The following is a 15,422-nucleotide window of genomic DNA, read 5'->3' as shown; positions in this document are numbered from 1 at the left end:
TTATTTCGACAGTTTCATAAACCTCCCTCCCGGGACAGAACGCACCAATCCAAGTTAATGCTCTGAATTCAAATCTTCCGTATCGCATTAATCCGGACGAGGGTCGTGCCGTAATAAATTCCGTATTATACGCACGACACGCGTATTAAAATAAACATATAAACATGTAACGCCCTCGCGATGCACAAACGGAAGAAACTTTCGCACAACACGATTTACACTTCGATTTAAGTAATACCTTTCTGGTTATTTTTAATTCAACCCTATAATTATCCAAAAAATATAAACAAAATGGGATGGTAATTATTAAGTTAATAAGAGTAATATATTAAATACTATTATAATGCATTATAGGTCGAAAAATAAACAAACCTCATACGGATCCGTTATAAAATTTAGCAATTATCTATTAATACTATCAATATACTAATATTTTGCTTTATTTATTCATTTTAAATATTAGTAAAACTAGATAAAAAAGTAAATAATAACTCAAATGTGTAAGTATTTCGTACCGGTGTACACTACACGATTTTAGATGACATTTTATTATAACAATAGACGCAGGTCCCGACGGGAAAATAGCGACACATTGTTATCAAATGCACTTACTTTCAGTCGCTACTTAATCGTATTCTATTATAGAAAAGACTTTAAGATTTCTCTGAAAATATAAATCAAATAAATAATTTATAAGCTGACATTAACATTTTTCTGTGGAGATCCTTTTTTTTTTTCAAAAGACTTTAACGAATAATTTTAATGTTTCTGTTACAAAAAAGTGGCGGAAGTTAATAAATATAAGATCGAAAGTTAATAATATTTTTAATTGGAAGTCCTTATATAAACTATAACATTATGCGTTGAAGATCCGTTAAATTTTCTAACTTTATCTCAAAATATATATAATATAATATAGAAAAAACATATTTTCAAAAAGTTTTCTAATTGAGAAAATCACGCCTTTTATAAACATTATAAATCATAAAGTCTTCAGTATAAATAATACCAATCAGTTTCTGAAACGTAACAACAGTTTTGTATATAGGTGTGTGTCAAATTACAACAACTCTCCCTTTGTTGCGAGCTATTATTGTCTTACACGGAAAATATTCATTTGAATATTTACTTAACATGGATAATATTTTAATCTTCCCCTTTGAATTACACATTTTCCAACGAAGACAATTTCACGCCCTGTTTACAATAATGACGTAACTTTCAATTTGATTGTAAACTATTATGCCTCTTAAAACATGTTTCTTCATACATAATGAATCTAAAGTTGCTTGCACCTCCAGTCGGTATCAATTTAACAAGATATTCCTTTTGTTAATATTCGCACACGCTTTATCAAATTCTCTAGCGGGGGTGACAATAAGCTGCTGTAAGTACTCTCTCTGACATATGGATAAAAGCTTTCATTTCACTCTTAGCTCTTTTGAGTGCTATATAGAATTATACGATTGTAAATATGGAGAGGTACACTTCACTGTAGCTTAGCGACACTCTTACTATAATTGACAAATTAAATAAATTACTCATACATAGTACGAGTATATAACAGAATAAAAATGTCGGTATGTCTTACATTTATTGCGAAACTAATTTAATGTTGTAATAAGAAAACATTTCAAGATTAAAGTATTATTTATAAATAGTGTTTAATGACAATATTATTGAAAGGATAATAGAGGTTAAGCTGATGAATTGTTAAAAAATATTACATTTAAATGTATAAAACAGTGTAGTCATGTAAAAGATAAGGTATTTAACATTCTGATACTGTCTTTAAAAAGCCGTGTTGACGCAGCTGTTGTTAATTTAGTCGCAGTGAAACGCTTTTGTTGTGTCAAATTATATCATAATTTTATTGTGAAAACTGTTAACTGTCTCCGCGCCCTCCGGACAAAAAATAACTCACGCGGGGTCTTGCCCTCCTCTGTTTAATAACATAATAGCACAATTCCCTCGCCGCATGATTCAATTTGGATTTCCTCCAGCCTCCCCCGTGCAGCCTAAAAAATGACAACTTCATTATATTGTTCTCGCTCCTGGGGTGACTTGTTTGCTAGAAGGATTATAATGATTAATTCCGTAAAATATTAACACCCACCGTACCCGCGCTGTGCACTTGCAATCTGTTATAAAGCTTATTGGAATTTAAGATTTTGGACGTTCATGCATCGCTTTAATGCGCCTATCGAATAAAATTAATTTAAAACGGAGTCTTCTTTATTCTAGTTGCATCATAATGAATGTACTGTGTAACGACGATCAGACATAAAGACATTAGGCTATTTCTAAGAATATTTTAATACGTTTCTACAATTAAACAACTGTTTATACATATTATTATATTTCGGTTAATAGCAACGTAGTTACGTTCAATAATCATTAGTTAATGAAATTACATAATGATTAATAAGGCCAAAATTCATCATCCTATCCTAGTCTAGCTAATATGGAATGTAATAGACACTGCGTATCCACAAGTATTTGTAATGTGACTGAAATATTAAAAAAAAATAATTCATATCCAGAAAGTTTTAAAGTTTCTTAGTACGAAATATATAAAAATTAATGTCCAGTTCTTTCAGGGTCTTTGTTTGCGTAGTATAAAAACTTCATCTCGCTCCCCGAGGAATTTAATTTGCAGTAATGGAAGTGTTATATTGACTTAACAGGCCAGAAGGTCCCCTCGCACACAGTTACAGTTATTAAAATGGAGAAATTTATTATTAGCATTGTGCTGTTCCACTATTTACATTTTAATTTTATTTGTTACGTGAATCCATTAGTCACAATCTGATGCATTTGTACAATAACGAATTATTTTGCAGCTCTACATTAATATGACTAATGAAAAAATTAATTCATATGTTCTGTAGAATATCCGTACGTGTTTGGTTCATTCTTTATGTTTGTATGCCGTTTATGATAAAGTTGAATCAATAAAGTTATGTACTCAATAAGTCTTTTGGATTATTTTCAATAACATAAAACATTTTTGTATTAACATAAAATAATATTAATCTAAAAAAATAAAACTTCAAACATGTTGCCAAGTGCGAAACTCGAAACGATTCTTTCCAATTTTTTCTTTCAAGGGACGACAAGCATTCTCATAGACGGAAAATTATAAAAACACGTATATTTTACGTCAGTCATAACCAAACAACAATATTAAAAAATTTAATAAGTTATAACTTACTATGGAATGGAATTAACGGAACATTACTATAAAAATGTAATCACAAAATCGCAAAGGTCTCGTACTATATGTAAGAAAAAATATTTTATAAGATGTCATTGTTAATTATTAAGGCAAAAAACATCCAAATAAAGTGATCACTCTGATCTTCTTTTATGTACAAAGTCGAACAGAAAGTTTTAGATCTTTCCATTAATTAAATCAGGACTTTTAATTTACTATTACAGAGAAGCATTATACCATAATTTTGTTTTAATAAAATCGTTCAATTTGTTCATCAAATGCTATCGCCCCTCGGGAAGCGAATGAGATAATTTTTTAAACTCGTGTAACGAGATGCGCGACACGCACTTGCACCGTGCGACCCTGAGTATATCATTTATAGTCCTTTTGTCGCCGAAATTATATTTACAGAAGTGAGCAGACAATTTCACGCTCTCTTCCTCGCACCCCCACAGTGTGGACTCTAATCAGCAGCGGTACATCAAAACATGGACATGACTTTTTAATTATTTACTCTAAGTTTATCTCTCTGTGTTTACCACATAGTATTTTTTAACATTTTTGGATAACTACTTTACTTATTCTTTAATTTAGATTAACACTCATATAATATAATAATCATAATAAAGCAAAAATATTTAAGAATTCATTACTAATATACATTAACTTTTATACCGGATAAAAGATAATTTTGTCTGTAGCTTTTTATATCATCATCGTGGCTTTTTTTCAGTTTTTCTAATAGTAGTGAATTTTGTATAAAAAAAATTGTTGCTATAAATAATACGTTGGTATGTCCCTAATAAAATATCAATTTACCCCCGATCAATAAAAGGGTGAGCTCACAGATGAGCGTGAAAGATTGTCCACATGTTCTGCAGGACACCCCAGCGTGCGTCGGCCGCGAGCTGCACCGCCTCGCCTTGTCGCGCCGGCCATTGCCTTATCAATGCGATACATCAGATTAATAATCCTCACTTGTCCTTTCCGTTATTGTGTCTCATATGTCAGTCCATTTCACGCGTCTTAATTTTATCATTAATCTACCAATCTCGGCGGAAATAAATTGACTTTTTGAACTGTGTACACTCTAGTAATAAAATCTTTTTTTCTGTATATTATACCAACAATTATCAATTATTAATAGTATAATACTAGCGAATTGTTGTACCGTGTCTTAGTTCTATGCGCGGTAAGACATTCCTTCATTCCACCATCAATGCTCGTGTCAGCGAAGCTCAAGCTCTATTTTCCGCAGCCCTCATCTCACCGTAATTTTTAAGGCTAAGGTTGGACTTAGGTTATCCGACGACAGTAACAAGGTCCCCTTATTCACTCTACTCCAGAACCTTGAGTCTCCAGCAGCTATCTATCCTGGGACCTATGTGACCTGCCTACTGCTATTTCAACCTGTATGCCAGTAACTATAATTCTTCTTCGGATCTTCTCGATACTGACTCAACATCGAAAAAAAAATCCCCAGCACAGACCTCTTCGTGGCTCTTTGAAAGGATATATAGTATAGTACCATTTATTGTTTATATAGTTAATAATTAATATAGTATATTTGTTACATTGCTAGAAACTATCCAGATATTTGTATACATTACATACATACATATCTACATTACATACTAATATGCTGTTTCGTGAAAGAGTTTACACAACTTTTCGTGTACACCGCGGTGTAATGTGTGTTACTATTATCAGGTGAACGACTTCTCTCATCGATAATTTGTAACATTAAAAAATACAATAAATCGAGTTTTTACTTACATGTGTAGAAATGCCAATATATTAATAAAGTTCATTTACCCCTTGCTATGTAGTGTACTAATTTAAATATCCTGGTAATAAATACCAAATATATCTGTAGAAGTATAAATATTATGCGTATGCGACTAACATGTATTGATTATTTTACTATCTTAATGTATTCTAAGAGCAAAGATGTATTGTTCAATTAAGATTTATTACGCCTATTGAGACGTGGAACAGGCCGTCGCGTGGCGTTTTCCTGATTTTGACAAGCAAATAAATTGCAAGATCAAAGCTCGATACTTAGAAAAACATCGTAACGAAAGGGGCGGACCGTTACACTATGTCATGTATACCGACATGATCGTACGGAAACGGAAGTGACGACAGTCGGCAAAAGGAAGCGATGCATGGCGCCGGACGTGCCCACTTCCCGCGCGCTGCCTTCACTTATCCCAGCAGGGTGCGCAAAAATTACCCTCCACAGTTATTTCTATATTATATCACGTTATTTAAGAAAGATAATCTTTCACGAAACTTAATAACAAACACTGCAACATAATTTTAGATTTTAATCATGAAAATACAATTAACGATTGTGGTTATACATGTAATAGAGTCGGAAATTTGAAAAGGCAATTATATTATATGAAGCACGTCATCTTTTAACCGAATAAGCGGTTTCTTTGCGTGTTTCAAATTCGTTCAATTAAACTTCCTAACGTTCTTATTTCTTTACCACCATTGTACTAGCGATTATTTTTCACTAAAATTCTATTGTAGTCAATTTTTAAGTCAAATAAAATAACACTATATAAGAATAATCATGTAAGAAAGACATACTATCGCATATTAATCTGTACGCTAAATTTTTTCTTATTTACAAATAAAATAATCTTGCATATTTGGGAAATAGACTCAATATTATTTTTTCTTAAATCGTGCAACGATAGGGGACTGGGACTTGAAATCGTAGGTCGCGGGTTCGATTACCGAATAATAACGTTTTATAATTCAGACAACAATGCAGTGCAGTGGCAGCTGAGCAGTGGCAGCAGAACAGTGGCAGCAGAGCAGTGGCAGCAGAGCAGTGGCAGCAGAGCAGTGGCAGCAGAGCAGTGGCAGCAGAGCAGTGGCAGCAAAGCAGTGGCAGCAGAGCAGTGGCGGCAGAGCAGATAGACAGCAGCGTCTTCTGCGTACCGTAAAACCACACTGCGATCGCCAACCCGTCTGCTAAGCATGGCGATTAGGGTGTTTACCCACATAGATATCTTTGCTGGAAGCATATACCTTGCAGAGGACGTCTATGGAGTGAAACGGAGACAATTCTTTTTTAAGAGTATGCGATGTCAATTTTGTTGACATCGTTGACATAATTTTGTTTATTACAACAAACTTCCGAAGTATCCCAGTTTCGGAGAATCTTCTTATTTTCGACTAGCAGCGTAACCTTTTGCCGTAAGTTCGTCGTTATTTATACCCACTAAAAGGCAACTTACTGTAAGTAATTCGTCCGCCATAAATAATTACTTTTAATCATTTTTAACAATTGCGTAATTACAGAATTTGTAAATTCTCTACTGTAATCAAATTTCGATAATAATGCGATTTTGCAACGCGGTCACACCGATACATATTAATGTTTTAATTAATTTTACTTGCCGCCCTTAGTACAAAACTTTATTAATTACATTTGTATGACTAAAATTATTTTCAACATCCAATTACACCAATTGCCAACATTAATTTAATTCTACAATTAACTAACAATAAATTTCTGATGACTGTTTATGTTCTTCTTTCTTTTTTCGTTTCCTCATGACTGAGGGTCGTGGCCAATCATGTCAGTCACCGCTATCAGTTTTCTTCAGACTTTTCTGTCTTCGAAAAGTTTCACGGAGCCTTACATTTCTTACTGTACTGCTGCACGCTTTTTACCTAAGTCAGTTGTGTTAATATGTGATCGTCCTCTATCCCTTTTCCCTTCTACATTGACTACATAATCTTCTCTAGAATTTCTGAGATCTTCCAATCATTATTGCCTGTTTATGATAATTAATTACAAAGTCTCTTTATTATAAAATGTATAAGACCTGAATGAATATTGTAACAGACTTTTATCCACACAATTTACTTGACAAAGAATAAGATAATAAAAACCTTAACCGGCTGTCCATCGATTTATTGATAAATTATTATCTATAGTTGTTTTTTTATATATTAGTAACAAAAAAGCAATTATGAACTCAGCTATGTATACTAAATAAAATATCTATTCGCGCCAAAGAAAGTTTCAATACCTACCGATGTTTTTCCAAAACGAATACAAGCCACAAAAGCAATACCACAAAAAGTGTACAGTGTCTTTCCCGTCTAAACTATATATTTTTCTTGGTTTTAATTCTGTATGGTATATTTTACTGCGAAATAATTGTTGTTGCTTGTAACATAAATCCCTAATAAAACTTAATAATGTTACTTAAGTCATATCGATATTATGATTAGATCCATTTGAGAAGACAAATTCCATCGTTGACAGCCATTTTTATACGCATATTCAGAATAACGAAATGCCAACATGGGTTACAAGGAGCGTTGGCTATATACGAAAACTTGTTCAGCCATAATTTTTACTGTCCTACTGTTGCTCCCTTAAAATTTTAATAATGGAACGTTTTTATTCTCATTACATTATATCATTTTTATCTCCGATAAAATCAAATAAACTCTGATCTTGTAATACCGAGAACTTCATTACAGGAAAAACTTAACTTAAGAAAATATTTTATTCTGCTGCTGAACAAAGTCGGCTTTTTGTGTAATATTTTAGACCTTAATTTAAGCCAAAATAAGTAGAAGTTATATGACTAAAGAAAACTGATTGTCCGGTTTGTTTTCCTTTAGCAATGTTCAAATTAAAAACAAAACGCTTGGACACTGTGACTACGTAAGTAAATTCTTTTTAGCTAAATCTTTAATTTTTTTTTCCTCTCTAACCGACATATTTAGCCTGAGTAGATTTAGCGCCGAATCCACGGGGACTTCCATTTAATTGTATTCAAGTATTAATATTATCACTACTGAACTATGTTTAAAAGCTAACATAAAGCTAATTCTCTTTAAATTGATTAAATATTTTTATTCGTATAAAGACACTAAGCCTAAATTAAACGTATTTATTATTGTTAAGGATATTATAATTCATACCTTTTATAGATGCTTCCAGAAATCTAAATAAATGAAGTCGCTGCAAAAGCTATGGCGCGTACCATGCCAGGTTCAAAGTTGACTCAACGACATTATCGACAGTCTAGATACAGATCTGTATGCAAGCGTTAAATTACCTATCAAGGAGACTGCAGTCATCTGTACTTACAGCTAGATTTTTTTAAAAATACAATCATTGCAAATTGTGCAAGAGTGCAATGAGCAGAACTGACTGACGGACGGCGTGCGACGGTCGGACGCTGTCCATGGACTGACGCGGACATGGCCGACGGCGTAGCTTCGATTACCATTAGACAATGCACTGTAGTCTCAATTCCGTTTTACTTATGTCGTGTTACTTCACGGCTATATATAAGGAATTTCCAATATTATCATTTTAATTATAAACAATTACAAAACTAGGCGCTCTTTTTTTGTTACGCATAAATCCTCTCCATATTGGAAAAGACGATCAAATATTATTTTATAATATTTTTTGTGTATGGTTATTAAATATTGCACTTTATTTAATTAACTCTTATGCCATTATGCAGCTAATTTTATTTCCTAATTTTGTCTGGATGCGTTAAGAAAGCTGTTGTAAATTTTTAGATCTTTGAAGAAGCACTCGTAATTATTGTACCGGTGGGAAAACTGGGCTTCTTGATAAAATCTAACAGTTTGTGAAAGTAAATTTCTGAAATAGTATAATACTTGCAAAATTAAGGTCATTGGAAAACGTAGTCTACATGTCAACATTGCCGTTTGAACACAATATTACACATGTACAAAATGTCAAGATGTGTATGGCGGTTGTTTCAAACTTTGTTCTGAAAACGTTTCAATTTTCTCACGAGATCCTTCTTCATTGTTTGGAATCAGTAACGCCGTATTATAGGTTACAAGGTCTTCGATCCTGACGAAAATCTAAACTGTTTCCAACTACCGCCCTTAACCTTTAAGTTACCTTTGCTGTTGAAAATGTATGGTATTTGTTTAAACTGAAAACTTTTTCTTATCTTAACAACGTATGAAAATTCTTCTTTCTCTCAATCTTGTACATTGCACGCAGAACAGATGTCCGCTCGGCCTTAAAGTTCTGGAGTGGACACCACGGAGCGGCAAACACTAACTAACACCTACAAAGTCAACATAATATAAAGTGATTTAGCTTGCCAGTAAAGATGGAAGTAGATCGCTTCCAACAGGTCTTATCGAAAATCTAAAGAGGAGCCCTGTGCTCAACAGCGGACATCTTATGATTGAAACGACGATGATGTTGGTAAAGATAAAGATAAAATTCATTTATACAACAACTTCTAAAAGAACTCTTATTGGTCTTCAACTAAATATTCATTTATTTTGTTAATCTTTTTTTAATTTTTGTCTCTACTCTGCTTCATAAGATATTATACTTGTGGAGAAGAAGCAGGATGAAACTCCAAAACAACACATGTTTTGATAAAGTTTTACAATACAGATTTATACATATACACTTTATGAGATATAGCCTGAATGAAATTAAAATAATCAGGCGACATCACTGCCAAGGATTTTTGTCATTTAAATATTCGTTTATTGAATAATAAGGTTTTTCCGCCAATTTACTTTTAATATGCTTTTTAAATTATGTAAATGGTAGTCCAATAATGTTTTTCGGTATTTTACTAAAAAATCTGATTCCATTTATTACATATGGATTAGAGACTTTTTGCAGTCGAAACTTTGGTACAGCCAGTTTTTCTCGATGTCCTGTTAATACACCATGGACGTCCCTTTTCTGTTAATTTATTATAAATATAGTTAAAAAAAAAACATAAACAAAAAAATAGAATATTGACCTCTTTAAACCGCTTTCTTAAAGAGATTCCCGATCCTAAGTCGTAAATAGCTAGAAGATGCTTAGTTTCTATTAATTTTATTTAATAAGATTTAGTAAAAAAAGTTATGACTCATTTGAAGATAAATGTGTATTGACGACAATTGCCACACTTTGCGCTACAAAAAAATTAGGTCCATTATTAATAAATGAGTTAACTTTCATAACAGCAGTAAATATTTTCTGTTATTGCAAGACAATAAAGTATTTAGTGCGCGAAGTTTGAAATGAAGGCAGATTTGCGATCTCGGAACACGAGGTCGCCGGCTCGCGCTTCACGACTCCGCTAGATAAAATTAAAGGAAACGTTATACCGGCCACTATCATTATTGTTTTATTTGCGAAATTGCTCGCCACACTTAATGCCGGGGTTCGCTATTCACACGGCTCGCTATTGGCGTGTATTTAACGACGCTCCCCTGAATGACAAGCGCAGCGTCTAATGCAGGTAATTGTTTACTCGATTGCGATTGACGGGGACGGACATTACATCAACTTATGAGATTACAGAGGATGCTTACGCAATATTACATAAAACCTGTTTGGTCACTTAAAATTGTTTATGATATGGTATCGGCTTTATATAACATATATTTTTATATTTGAACGCTATTTAGGTAAAAGTTGACCATTCGTATTGACCTTTAACGAAACAAATTTCGAAATTATATAAACACTTATTTAAAGTATCTATAGTTTACTTTATTAGCATTCTTTAAAAAGTCCTCTATGTTTATTCTTTAAAAAAAAAATTAAAACTTTTATAGAGTAGTAGTAGTGGTAGAACAGCGACTTGCGATAATACGTCACGCGTTCGATTTCCGGCATACAACCTTACAAAATTCATACATAGTGCAATAATTACATGGGATTTCCATTGCTCATAAACAAATTTCCAGAGAATGAGCAGCAGAGTCCTCTGCGTACCATAATACCACTTTGCGATCGCCAACCCTCGATTGGCGATTATATCCCCCATAGATATCTTTGGGGGAAGTATATTGTTGGCAGTAAGCATCTGTTTTCTGAAACGACGAAACTTTTATACAAAACTTTGAAACAAAAAACTTTATTGAGATATAAACTTTTAACCCTTGTATATATAATTATTTATTACTCAGAATGTGTAGTTGATCTTTAAATTCAAATTAACCTTTATTCAAAGTGCAATTGAATTTAAATTTCCCGACAGGGAATATTTCTTTCTACGATTCTTGGCTCGTTTACAGTAAACTCTTTCCTAGTCACGACGCTTAATTATATTTATACATTATTCGTGGCTATTAGAAACCATTACCGACAAGTGTAACTGCTATCAAATGTTATTTTATTTTGATACAAGGGTTTAGTGAAGTAAAATTACTTAACACTGCCACTATTAGCAAATTAAAATATACACTTGTATCTAATTGTATTATAAATATAATTATTGATACATTTCGTTCATTTTATACATATATAATTATAATAGTATGATTCATTTCACACATTCGTACAGAGACCCTTCTTAATTATTTTGAATATCAAAGGTGTAAACCACTTTTGCATTTAAACACAGTTTCCTACAAATTATTGCCTTAATTATAGATTAGCTTAACCTTCAATAGTGACAAAGAAAACTTTATCAATCAAAGTTAAATAAGGGATTTAATTATCGTAATTAGTTCTTAGTGTTTCACATATTACAACAGTTAAATATACAAAAAAAAGATTTATGTTTTAATTCCAGTATTGCACTTGACTTGTGCAAAACATGCGGCGGTCAGCTCACAAGCCTTTAATAAATTTCGTGCTGAATTAAAACATTAAATTAAGATTGAAAAGTGGAAATGATTCCAGGTAAAATCGTCTGGCAATGACTGGCTAATGAAGCGTATTTGCGACTGGCGCGGAATCCCTCCGCGCAAGAAATAAAACTCGAAAGGGAATCCCTATTTTAAAACGCATTTCACATACAAATACCTAATTTCAGGGTAAAGTACGAACATTATACAGGCGGGCTCGCATTTAAATTATTCCAGCGGATCGTTTATAGGCCATAACTGAATTTGGGAATTAGCTATAAAACAACATTTGATACGGGCAGACGCGGGTTTGCAATTTGAATGTAGCACCCGTTTCTGAACTCATTGGATTGCTAGGTGCGTGCAGCGTGTGACCCATCCATACCGCCACCACGCTGTCCCCCATTGAGCACTTTTACCTCTAAATTTTGTTAGTGTCAATTCTGTTATAAATTACGTGTACGTGCGATTTGATAAAAAATACTTCACCATTGCGTTAACTGTCATTATATCAAATTCATAACTACAAGTCCATAGAGCAGAGAATACGTATGGAATTTAGTTAAATAGCGCGCCAGCACCGGTCATAACAACGTGAAAGGTATTCTGTTAAGCTACCACTGACAAGTCAAATACATTAGTCGCCGCTCCCCGGTCCCCCTTTTTACAATTTAAAACGTTTTAATATAATAAACGACCCGCTTTTAAAGGTTTTCTCTTGTTTCCGAGCTAATTTCCAGACGGACATTTCCTTTCATTCAATATGAGCGATTGTTTATTGGCCGGCCCCGCTTCGCAAGACAATTGAACAAAATTACGTACTTTAACGGTACAGCGTGTCGCTTCAATACAACGAACTTAACTATTCTGTTTTCTTTGCATAATTAACCGGTTCGTGACCGTAATCCCGCCGTAATGGCGGAAAAATAATTACATTTTAACTTCTTAATTTAAGAATTGATTGTCAATCACAACTTTTAATGCAAAATTAGCATTCCTGAAATGTTTTTCCAAGTTTGGTGTGGTTCCAGTGTGGTAGTTAAGGATATTTGAATTTGAAGTAATTTATAAAGACAGTGACACTCCATATTCATAAATTGGTGCTGTTCAAGTTATACTTTGTTATTAATTCTCGTCTACAGAATTAAAATTTCTGACATTTCACATTCAGTTTTCTATGTGTTAGTTGAGGATATTCAGATATCTAAACCAAAGTACAAAAACTCCTAAGTAGTATATTTATAAGGATAAAATAAACAATAGTATCACAATTACTGAACATCGATTGAACTACTGGTACAAAACCAATTCCGTAAAAAGTTTGACTGAAGCATTTAACAAACATACGTTATCATTAAACAATCTAGGCCTGTTGGCCGCCTATCAGTAGACTTAATATCTCTTTCTCTGTCTAACTGCGTTGGCGGAGTACCATTGCTAATTTATATTAATTAAAGTGTATCTACGCCATACGTCTCGTGTAGGAGCATGGCGAAGATACGGAAACCGACATTCTATTTGTCGGATTATTAAACACATTATCCGTTCACATCTATCGATCAGCCTAACGGTGTACTAATGGACGAAATTTAATCACGACAAATCGAATGCCACCCGTTTATGAAGGCGCATGACTTAACATCTTTTTTAATACGATTCACACGTTAGCAGTTATAGTTAGTTAAGTTTTTGTATCGACACATTTCACGGTGCGATGTATTATTGAACTCTTATTATATGAAATGTGATGCCACATACCGGCCTCTGATGGGATCTATTATTGTTGATCCACGGATGAATATTCAATCATCGAGCTGCCTCTCCTTGATGGATTGCGTTCGTAAAAACATCGCCGGTTTCACTTTTTATTTTTTGTACATAACAATGAAAATAAGGAAGAAAGTAGAATAGAATCTATAAACCATTATAAAACTTTTACATTTCGAAGTCATACGTAGATCAATAGATAGGGAGACCAGTATACAGCGTTTACCTTGTACGTCTGTGTTTCTATAATCATCACGATATTAAATAAATTTACGAAAACGGAACAGCGACAATGAACGCAAGAATTATTTGTGTAGCTCCATACACATTCGGGACGAAGTAACTCTTTTGTTTCTCTAGTTGGGTTTCAAGTCCGGTAGCAAAAAAGCTTTTAAAATAAACAAAGAAGTAAAATCGCTTTAATTACAAGGCACTCTTTAAATAATCTTTGAAAACAGAATAGCAAAGTATCTCGGCTGAGTAGCCAGTGCTGTACGAGATCAAATGAGTGCAAAGTGCATACAAAATCGTGATGTGGCCTTTTAATCGGTTTCACGTTCGTTCCCGCGCCAGTTTTTGTATTCGAATTTCATTCGGCCTTCCAATCTGTGGGTTTACGAGAGTCCGAAGGCGGGATTCTTAACCAGAAAGTAAACCTTATTACGATGTTGTAGAATCTGTAGTCGTGTGAGAGATAGTGAAGATGAGGTACATAGGCGTCCAGTACGACGTGGAGCAATAAGATAAAGGCGGACGCATTTTGTTCTGCAGCGAGCTCCAATTTACGCGGCGCGGTGACCATTAGCATAAGTCCGAGCGGAGGGAGCGTGATGGGCGCGCGATTCGCCGGCCCTCTCCCGCCGCGGTAATTGCGTCCCCCGCCACATTTGTTTACTATTGTAAGCCGTGAAGATGCCATCGCACTCCGACACCGACTCCTTCAAATTAGCGCGCTAAACGCTTTGCCACGTTCTCCTTTACTTACGACCTCCTCTCTAAACGAATTTAAGACGACTCACATTTGTTATTTATTTATTGATTTGTCTTATTTGATTAAATACTGCAATGGGCTTCTTCTTAGGATACCTTCTCGACGCCATGGCTTTGAATAGTGCTCTGGTTCTTATCTTGAACCACGTCCTCAGGTTATTTAGTCATGAGGCGCCGCTTCTGTTTTGCTTCCGACGTTATTAAATTTATAATATAGAATTGAACTCACTAAATATCCAAAGTAAAACTCAATATAACATTTATACAATATTTTAGGTTATGTTTCCTGTTTCTATATTTAAACTCATTTACATCATCCGAGAATTAGCCAATAAAAAATACAACACAAGAATTGCTGAAGAACTAAGGTAACGTCTGAAGTGGCAGTGGGCAGGGCACATCGCTATGGCAAACAACAGCCGGAAAGGCCGGAAGGTTCTCGAATGGCAACCACTAGCCAGTCGACATGGCGTGAGCAGCCCCGTCACTAGGTGAACCGACGACATAGTCAAGGTCATGGGAAGTCGCTGAATATGAGCAGCGCAAGACCACTCATCGTGATGATCTTTGAGACATCCCCATGTCTTGCACTGGCCCTCTATCGGTAGACATGATAATGATGTACTGAAGCCACCGAATTTTGTTTGTGTTTAATAGGGTATAGGGTTGGTAGTATAACCATAAACCACTAACTCAAATTTTAAGACGGTGTAGTTATACAATTTATGCAAAATTTCTCCATCGCTCTTAAATGGCGAAGAAAATCAACCCTGGTTCTTCCAAAAATCCTAAAGTAATATCTCATCCATCAATCTGATTA

Source organism: Battus philenor, unplaced genomic scaffold (genome assembly GCF_028537555.1).
Source record: "Battus philenor isolate CCGP_79_NKW_IND1 unplaced genomic scaffold, ilBatPhil1.0.hap1 SCAF_2, whole genome shotgun sequence".
Taxonomy (NCBI): domain Eukaryota; kingdom Metazoa; phylum Arthropoda; class Insecta; order Lepidoptera; family Papilionidae; genus Battus; species Battus philenor.
This window is presented reverse-complemented; position numbering follows the sequence as displayed.